Raw genomic sequence first — 11,090 nt, forward strand, 5'->3', positions numbered from 1 at the left:
AAGAAGAGGTTCAGATATCTCTGCTGGGACACTTACAGTAACTAGTTCCGTTGGAAGCATCCTGACTTGTACATTTCTAATTCAGCAACTTCTAGAGTAAGTAGAAGTAACTGCAGTTACTGTGTTTACACACATTCATGTTTTCTACATACATTTAAAAGTAAACAGCTAGTATCATATTCATGCATGTGATCAAATAATCAGTTGACTAATTTATTGATGCTCAGTTGCTTTTCTGACATGCTTCAGAAATGGGTCTGAATGGATTTTTTTCTTGCTAAAAGAAGTGTGAGGTATTCTGAGATGGAGTAGGTAAGACAGTGGGATACAACAAAGTCAAAATATGAAAGATCCAGATTTCTGGAAGGTTTAGAAGTACTAACAAGTTGAGGACTGCATATAATCCTTTATGAGGGCACAAAATGATTAAACTAGGCCACATAAATTGATTTAAAAATCTGCAAGGTTAAAATATATCAGAAATAGAAGAAGGAATGATATAGTTGTGCCACTGTTGCAGCTGTTTAGAGATAGCATTTTTAAAAGAAGTTTGTTTAATCTCTCCACTGACTTGTCTCCAGGGTTTAGGAGTTTGCTTAGTGCTAGGTCGATGCTTGGTCAGGCTGTAACGCTTCATGGTTCTTAACACAGCTCTGAAATAGAAGCTTTTACTCTGGAGACAGCAAACAGCATGGAAGAAAGAAGTATCAGGAATTTTTATTTCTGTTCCATAGGCATTCATTTCTCTGTAGTGCTCCGTTTTGCAAATAGTTCAAGATTTTATTGCTTCGAGAGCCGAGTGCCTGGGGGTAGGGAGATACACATATGTAGATTTTAATTCTGAGGCTAATTTGATCTCTAATATTTTAATCTCCTCATATTTGCACCAACCTAAAGTTCTGTTTGCAGAATGTGTATTAAAATACAAGTTTAACCTGAAAACAAAATACATCACTTCCCCAAAATGCTCCCTCTGCTTGCTTACACGCTACAGCTGAATATCCCAGGAAAGTTTCAGAAAAATATTGTTGAGCATTTTTGAGTCATGCAAGATGACAAAGCACTCTTTTTAATGCTTTTACTCTTTTAGGTATTTTTTTAATTCTGCTTTGTTTGTAAGATTTGTGTAATGCAACCACAACAGCCATCACTGCAGGAAGAAAGGATTGAGCCTTCCATGTCTTGCGTGGGCATCATTGCTAGCATCAAAAGGGACACAGAGAGACTGCTGGTGTCCATGAAAGCAGCAGAAAGGAAAGAAAATGTAGGCTGTAGCTTGGAAATTTTTCCAATTCTTTGAGCAAGAGACATCAAAAAATAACACTGAACTGTTACCCATGCCAGAGATCAAGGAAAGGTTTGGGAAATGCGAGAGTGAGATGGGCCTGATTGCCAAATGCTACAGAAGGTTCCTGCAGCCTCTATCTCCATCACCTGAGCGACAGACTAGCAGGGATAGCCAGGACTATTTTTAGCTAACGAGAAAGGGGGAAGCTGATAATGTGTTAATCACAGCACAAATCATGGATGCATACACCAGTTCCAAGGTGTCACGTATATGACGAATGCAAGCACAGGGGGAAGTGGAAGGAATCCGTACACTGCTGTGAGGAGCCTCAATAATAAATGAGAGGAATTGGAAGTGCCTGTGAATGCCAGTTTTGAAATATCAGTCTAAAAATGCTAGGTAACCACCTCGCTTTATTACAGCAGTACTTATCACTTGTGATTCTGGGGTGCTAACTGGGGCCCTTCTCCTCTACTTATACTGCAGCTTATCACACAGACATGAATTACTTACTCTTAGGGAAACTAGATATATTTTATACACACCTGATTTTTCATGTAACTATTGGTGCCTTCTCAGGCTACTATCAAGCATTCTGTGAATGGCAGCAAGTGAGCCACTAATTTAATTGGTATCAGGTGTATATATCACAGACAAAACAAATGACATTTTCCATTCTAGTGTGCTTTTAACAGTCTTACCCAGAGATAGGGTTAAAAAAAAAAAAAAAAAAAAAAAAGCCAGATGTGTTATTCTGTGCAACAGATAAAAGATTGAGTCTTAAGAGACAGGGATATTAAAAACTGCACCCTTCACTTAGGAATCCAATAGGATTGATTGTACAATCACAATGACTGTCCAGTTACAATGGGACTATCCATATATAATATCTGAGTGAAAAACATATCTTTCACACTTCCTGTCTCCAGTGTCCCAACTTTAATATACCATTAAAATTTGTCAAGATTCCCCTTCAGCATATTGCATCCCCTGTGAGGGAGTGCTCGCTTCAGATTTTCTAAAGGTCTTTGTTCTCCAGAAGGGAAGATACATTTAAGATGATCATTTTATTGAATATTAAATAAGTATTAGGTAAGTATTTATCATCCTTTTTTTTTTTTTTTTTTAAAGGTTCATCACTTTAGAAAGACATCTGCATCCAAAAGTGATCTTTTTCCTAACTTGTAGAAGAACAGTCACCTTATCCGCACTGAGATGGAGTAGCTGAAAGAGAATTTCCTCTCTGGACACAGAAATGTTGCCTCTTTCCAAGTTCCATTTTCTCAGTTGTTGAGTGATTATCAATTATGTAACAGTGACATTTTGTAAAGTGTCATCTGTGGGTGGTAGTGAATTGGAAGTAAGAGAATGTCTTCCACAGAAATGAACTTGTCAAGGCTGGTCATTAGCTGGGTTTTGGGGCCATGGGAAATGCAGCAGTAATGATAACAATGCTTTTTACTTTTTTTTTTTTTTGCCCCCCTCTAGAAAATGAACCAGAGAAGATTATGTAAAAGCCTCTGAACCCATTAGTAAGATATTCTAGAGCACAGTATAAAACAAATTTGTCATTGCTAATATACCATTAAGTCACTCAACAACTGATTTTATATGTTTTTCTGAAATACACAGTGAACCGTTCAGTTCTGTACCAGACTTCACTGAGTAGCCAGTAGCCTGAAGCTTAGGGTATCAGTGAAAAGATCAAATTTCAAACTCCTATTGTAACTCTTACCCAGCAGGGAATTGCACCAGAGTATCTTAAATCCTAGGTCTATGCCCTAGTCACTAGGCTGTTTAGTCTTCATAGACACTGGGGATCAGAAGGAAAGGTGTGATCTCTATCCTTGTTTTATTCCTGCCCTGGCCCTTTCCTCCATAAATTCCTGAAAATTAAATTTTCAGCTTTTAATTGGCATGAAAAGCCATTTGAAAAACCTCCACATCTCATGGATGTTTGCCACTCAACCCTGTAAGTGTCAAGACAACTGCAGTCTAGGAAAACAGTACCAGTTTTAAACCACTGGAACAACTTACAATTGCAATGGTCAATATTTCTCTGAAATATGTGCTCCAATGTAACCACAATTCCTCAACTGTTAGCAGTAGCATACTAGATTAACACTGAGTATATTCATTATGGTGACACCCAACATCTTGTGTGATGCAGAAATTCAGATTAACTGATCACCCTTTCCTGAAAAGGACTTTGCAGATGTGATATTCATGACTGAATGAGCAGAATGATTTCCTCTTGTATGAAGCAATTACATGGATTTAGCTGAATGTTCAAACATACGATCCTGGTATACAGAAAACATCTACTGCATGAACCTGCTGCTGGAATGAATCAGGCTTTCAGGAGGTAAAGCACCTTCATATAATACTCTCATAGCACAGCACACTATCTTAGAATAAGCTCTTATGTTTCAGTTCTGCATCTATTCAAATGACTCGAGCACAAGGCTCTAACATTTTCGTGGGGACAATATTTAATTCTTCTTCAATTAAAACTCCCTTTATCTTTGCAAGACATGGAGCATTTAATAAGAAAGGAAAAAAAAAAAAAAAAAAGCCACACTGTGATGCCAAATTGAGCCCCAGATTTGTAAAAAAAAAAAAAAAAAAATCCAGTCTGTTTTGTCATTAAGTAACAAGCTGCTGTTTCTCCATTGTAGTCAAGGTTGACACTACCATTTCCACAAGAGCCTCTCTATTCCCATTATCTTGCCTTCCGTAATTGCTCACCCATTTCTGGTTTGTATCATCTTGACTCTATACAATATTACAGCTACCTACAATTCATTATACTTGAGAAATCTTTCCCTGTGAAGGTTTTGGATAAGAAATCCCTACACGGTATTTTATGCACCTTGATAAGGTCTATTCACATTTCCGACACCAGAGATTGCTCTTCAGTTAAAATCTATTATTGTCACTTTACAAGCCTCTCCCATTCGAAAGCTCAGAACACTCTAAAATGAATTCCCCTGCTACATAAGGAAGTATTATGGGTTTTCCTCCATCTGTGCAAAGAGGGTATCTTCACCATCGCCCTGCTCATCCAATGAGCTCCATTTGAATAGGAGCCTCTGTTAGAGTCAGAAAGGCACAGAAGCAGTGTTTGTTCAGAGGATTACCCACAAAGCACCTATTCCAGGATCAAGGCCAGTGTCTTTTTCAAAAACTTTCCCATGGTGATATATCAAATCAGAGTCAGGATAAGAAACAGAACTAGCATCTCCTGACCCCTGCTGCTGGGCTCTAAATGCAGGAGACTACCTTTCCTCTTTTGCAGCAATTCATCACTTCTCTAATGCAATGCCTGTGTAAGGCTGGTGTTACATAACAAACTCACATAATAAAGTTAAACTGTCATTGTGTAAGACTTACAGAAGATTTTCATTTTGGGTTCATGTTTAAAAATAATATAAATTATCTTGCTCCAAGCTCTCTCCATTTTCTAATAAATAAGTTTGGCAACCAAGGTAGAATTGCCGAAGAAAAATAAAGAATGCATTCCTTAAGCTGATTACATTTCTGGGAAAGTATGTGTGCCAGGCAATTAAAGAACTTGAGTGTTCAGTTTATACAACATTGGCTCATCTCTATCATCTTTGTCAAAGACATCTACAATTTATAGCTTACCACAGGTTACCCAGCTGGTTCAATTTGGTTTGTATTTAAAAAAAAAAAAAAAAAAAATGTGCCACCTCTGAACTTTTGCACTCTTGTGTGTTTTAGCTGTGAGTCCTAAATGGAGTCTCCCATGAATAATTCAAGTTCCTCAGTTTCTTATTTTAGCATCAAAAGTGTAGTGATATTGACTAAGGGAAGTCTAGCCAAGATCCTATGGAGCTCTAAGTCAATCTGAAGATGAGATTAAAGATAGCTATTTCTACGACAGCAATTAATGAAAATATTGTAATATACTTGTTGGAACAATCCTTTAAACTCTAGTGCTTTATCTAAAACCAGGGTGGGGAGAGGGCTGGGGACAGCACAGGGGGATGGAAGCCAGTGTTAACCTATAATTAAGTAGGTAAATCTATGAAGAGGGCTATAGCCAATTTTGGAATGCTACTTATTTGGATGGGTTCCAATATCAGCAATGGTGAAAGGATATAAAAGGTGATGACTATATTTGTATTATGTAGCAATGATTTTTCAAGAACAGTATCAAGAGACAAACAACAGGTTTTTTCCTTATTACATCATTCTCCAGATTGTACCAGTTTAGCAAGTTTAGTTTCTGAGGAGGAAATGATTCAGATTTCATCACTGCAGCCTAATTCAGCTTTTGTTACTTGTTTGAAAGAAGAAGAAAAAGCATTCATGCAATTTCTAACCACATCAATTGAGTTAAAAGGTGACTAATAAAAGGTCTTGAACCTGTTGCTGTTTATGATTGAAGGAAATTTTGTCTCAACTTTACTGGTGGAAGAATAAGTCCCTGTACAATTTGGATTTCATATAAATTTTTAACTTACTTGGGACCTCCTGCTCCAGGAAAATACAAAAAAGTTTTAAGCAATACTTTCTAGCTTAATAAAATTAACAGGATTCTAAGCAATAAATATAACTGATCCAGCATCAAATCAAAATGATATAAACCTTCCCCAAGTAAACATTGTGCTTCACCATGGTAGGAGAAAACTTAGTTTTGTTCTGCAGAAATTCCCATGTAAGATTTAGGTGCAAAGCAGAAAAATTGCAGAGCAATACATGTGTAAACATTGCTACCCACCTTCCCCAACTGATTTAAAGAAAGTACTCACCACATTTGCGTCAGCTAGAAAATTGCTGCTACCTCCCTCTTTCCCAACACACGTTGCAGACCACTAGCATGTTAAGTAATACAGGAGCTAAATCAAACTTGAGACACCTTTATTCTACTGCTTAGCCATGATGAAATGAGACCTCAAATCCAATTCTTGGCTTTCTCTCTCCTAATTGACCTTGGAGCCAAGAAAAAAATATATGTGTCTTCTGAAACATGTTTTAAGGCATTTTTCACAGTATCTGAAAGGATTTTACTCCCTTTACTTTTAAGGTAATGTTTTGGCTTAACTACTCCCTTTAACTGATAACGTTTTTCTCCATTTTTGCATCACTATGTTACTCTCCCTATTTTGCATTTATGCACTGAAGGTAATTCAAAAGAGTTCCATTACTTCTTGTTCAGCTATCGTCACTTTATGACTGAACTTCTGCATCTCCCATAAGACTGAGTGAACAATCCCTTAGGTTCATTAAAATGTGCTGTTTAAAAAAAACCCACATATATAATGTCAAGAAACTGCTTCCATAAACTAGATCCTCTTGCAACTTTAAGTACTCCATATGGCAGCAGATAAAATATCCTATTCATTTAACTGTGGTGGATTTGTAGCTTTCCTTTACCTAGTAGGTGCCCAGTAAATAAGAAAGCAAGTTTATATGTAAAGTTCTGGGTTACGATTTTGTCCATATACAACCCACAGAGTTTCATGGCCCTTCAAAACCCTGCATTTTATTAAAGTTAATAGGACACTGTCAAGAGCAGCTTTGCTTCTCAACCATTCTGACCGTGCCTGATTTTCACTTTAACTTAACCTCACATGCCACTGACTTTACATAATGTATTGCCACATCCCTTTTCCCCCTTAATTCAATTACAATTTGTATCCCACCCTCTATTGTAATTCTTTGCTTTACCAGCATCTTTAGCAGATGTCTCCAATTTGTGAGTTCCTCATTTCCCATCGGTTTCTTTACATTAATTATTACTCTGAAATACTTTTTTCTGTATGCCCTGAAGTATGGTTCCATTTTGATTGATGCATCGCCTATCTTTCCTGTGCTATCTTCCCTTCCTCAAGACTTTTACAGATGCCTAACCAAACTTAATCCTCTCTGCTCTAAACACACTTATTTATCTACACTTTGGAGAACCTGAAATTACCTCAACCTCCCTGCACCACATTAACACTGGAGAATATCCAGAGAAAACTATCAGAGTGGCATTCTGTTGAAGCATTCAGAAGTTAACTCACTCCAACTCTCTCCTACATTAGTGCCAACATACATCATGACCAAAGGTTTCTCCTCAGCTCTTATCAATTACTTTTTGCCCAACTAAGAATCACCAAGCAGTTTTGAGGTCATCCCATACCCAACTGTAACTACACAGTTGATGATCAAATCTCCCATTCCTTTGTAATTACAATCTCTGTGATGACCTTTATATCACATAATAGTTCTTCTAACCAGACGAGTCTCTTCACTCCACCTTACAGCCACCTAGGATCAAGGAGATAAGCAGCGAAGCAGCCCTATACAACCATGTTTCCTTTTACTGTGTCTCAGTCCCAGAGTACTGGAAAAGCTTTAAAGAACAGCTGCAGGGATGGCCGTGCAGGACACTGAAACAGTATGTTGTGGCAAGCCTACCAAAACAATGGCTAAAATGGTTACAATTGTTTTTTTATAGGCAAATCACATGGATAAGCATCACAGAGGAAGAAGTGTGATCTAGTCAAATGAAAAAGCTGGCACATGATAACTGGGTGTGAGCTTGTCATGTATTAATATAAGGTGGGAGTTGAAGAAAGGTCTCTATCCAGCAGGTGTGATAGACCATCAGTACAAGATATGAGAAAAGCAAAGGACAGAAAAAAAACCCAAACTAAAGTGTGATAAATAGAGATGTGGTTATACCTAAAATAGGAAACTGAATTCAGAGATGCAATAGATATCTCCTCCAGTCCTTCAGAGCCATATTCTTTTAAAGACAAATAAAGGGACCTTCAGTATATTACAAAACGTCTCTTACTGAAGGCACACCCAACACCTTATTGATCATCTAGCCTACATACTAAATACGCTTCTCTCCATTAATCTTTCTAGAATGCTTACACTCTCTGGCATAGCCACTGCTCCTTTCTTTACACTTAAGTGCATTAAATGGCCAATAGTTTAATTCAGCCACATCCATGTTTATTATATTTGACCCCCTCTAGCAATCATAGTTCAGATGTCTTCATTCAAGTAACTGATCCTCCAAAGTCGATTAGGGAATTCCAATGCAAGGAGTAAGTTTGAGGTCAATGTTTTCCAACAGGCAAGAAATATCTAGACTGTGAAGTCAATAAGACAATTGAAGCACTTAAGTAAAGCACGTATTTAAATGCTTTTATTTTTTAAAGCTGCAACTACTGGATTCCGCAGAGATACCTATGTTTTGTTTGGTTGTGTTTTTTTAAAAAGAAACAAAGCTTTTCTTCCTTTAAAAGGTCAGGCTAAGATCAAGCTTAATAGACCACAGACCATATATCAAAGATTTCAGTATACTTTTGAAGTGGAATTAAATCATATTTCTTAGGTTAAGTGTAGCTCATCACAAGAGTTGAAGTCATCTCAGACATCAGAGATCTGCAGGCTATTGAGCTCTTGTTATTAAATATTTTTTCCGTTTTAGCTGACTAGTGCCTAAAGGCTGTGCAGAATAGTTACAACTTGTCAGGGGAAAAAGGGGCAAACCTAGTCTTCTCTCAAATTTGATTCATGAACTCATTATATATTACATATTTATGGCATAATCTAAGGACAGACAACATGAATCGAAAAACTGGCTAGTATAAAAGTCTAGAAAATTTGAAGGAAACATACATGAGTCAAAAAAGAGCAATTTGAGTATTTTTTCAGATTTTAAATATTTATATTACATATATTTGTACAGAAAGTATAATCAGCTTTTCCTTTATACAAATCTGTTCCTAATAGGTATTGCCCCCCAAAACCATGGTAAGACAGGATAGCACATGAAAAAAAAATCAGATCCTTCCTCCAATAAAAAATAGTTACAGTTATAATATTTGTCTTTCTAATGTAGTTAAAAGCCAGTTTAAAGCTGGATACTTTGATTTCTTTTGTTGCCTTTTTACATTGCAACCTGAATCCCACATAGTTAATTCAGAAGGGACAACTGGAGTCTAACTAGCTTGAAATTTATTTTTTTTATACACTGCAAGTGTAAATCTAAAAATTAAACTGATAATTGGGGATAGCAACTGATCAATTGTCCTAAGCAGTATTCATCAAGTTTAATTTTATGCATCTTGGTGAAGAGGTACCCAACAGTCAAACACCAAAAAAAGGTAAAACGCAAGAAATTGTGTATATATAAGTATCTAAAAGGACTGTATAGGTACTGCTCTATTAGATTGGTAGGGAACACAGTAAAACAAAGTGAATGTGTTTTCATTCAAGCAATCTTTAAATGATGCCCCGCTAGAAGCATTACATAACCAGTCACAAAGTTTTTGCCTTTAGATCATACTTAAAGTGTCTCATCAAAATTGCATCTTGAAGGAAACAAAATCACAACTTATTAAATATAAATATATGATGTTTAAAACTGCTTTTAGTGTGGTTATGTAATATTTATTGTTCCGTGGTTAAGGTCATATAAAGATCACATGTGACAGGTGATGTATTTTTATTACTCTCTTTATGTTAAATGCCTTTCTACTAAGCTAGTTTAAATGTTCTTGTCTCCTTGTTCTGGAAAGTATTTAAATCATTAAGTTCATAAGAACTGTTACACTCCAAATAATTCAGGAGCCAAACCAGAAGTATTTCAAAGTTACCTTTTGGAGATACCAGAGCCTGGGTTCAGGTGGCAGAATTACATTCTTGTTTCATGTGCCAGACCATTGCGAAACTGCTACCTTTACCCAGTTATAACAGGTCCTGGCATGATTTCCACACTTTAGCTGAGACCACCAAAACTACTATTTCCAAGGCTATATTTACCCACATTGGAAAGCCACTGCCCAGTCGGGTACCATTGCCAGAATATTGCTCAAGAGAGAGCAGGGCAGCACAGTAGGTCAGTACAGAGTACTACAACTTCTTGCCTGCTCCTGGCTCTACCTGGCCATGCATGACCCTCTCTTTCAAAGCCCTGACATTCATCAGCAGGCTTAATTACCCTAGTTGACACCCTAGGAGAGTGCTGCCCATTCACAGAGCAGGTAGGACAGAAACATGCTGTGAAAGCACAAGAAACTTCCCACCCCTGAGCCACTCACGATCTTCAACCCTGACCTAAAAGCAGCAACAAAGGTTGAACTTCAGGGCTATAGAGCCATGGCCTCTCTTGGGCTGCAAAAAAGAGCAACTATTTGTGATGGTGATTTTAAATTACAATTTCTGACCATTGTAGTAAAGACTCTGTAGGCTAACAAAAAATACTTGCTTCATTCTTTGCCAGGAATATTTTTTTGCATCACTAGAGAACAGGTACCAGGGTTTACAAAAGAGAGGACACCTTTGTTCATATCTGACCGAGAGATTTCTATTTTCAGGGAAGACAAGCTACACCTTCGATAACACCTTCGTGTGGCCAATACAAATGACTGTGCACCTATATTTGCAAAGTGCTGCCACTGTTTTGATAAATTAAACACAGTCCAGAGTACTTTTATGGATGCTAAATGAAGAGAGGAATAGATCTTCCTTCCTTTGAAGTTGTGGCTAACCTCCAAGTTACTTCAAAAGGGAAGAAGTTTGGGTACTCGCTCAGAGTTAACAAAGGTGTAACAGTGGAATTTGGCTTAAGGTATAGGAAAACATTCCCATTAATTAGTGAGATAAGCATAAGCCATGTTCAACCCAAAACCACTCCACTCCTTTTGAAAGAAGACAAAGTTAGACTAACCCCGTTGATGTATTTGCTAGCAGTAGAGGAGTTTTGCAGCCCTACATCAAAGTTTGGGGCTGTAATTCAATGAGGTCAAAGCTTTTTTAACCGAGATAG

The sequence above is a fragment of the Tyto alba genome, unplaced genomic scaffold, assembly GCF_018691265.1.
Source record: "Tyto alba isolate M040663 unplaced genomic scaffold, T.alba_DEE_v4.0 Super-Scaffold_7, whole genome shotgun sequence".
In the NCBI taxonomy this organism is placed as follows: domain Eukaryota; kingdom Metazoa; phylum Chordata; class Aves; order Strigiformes; family Tytonidae; genus Tyto; species Tyto alba.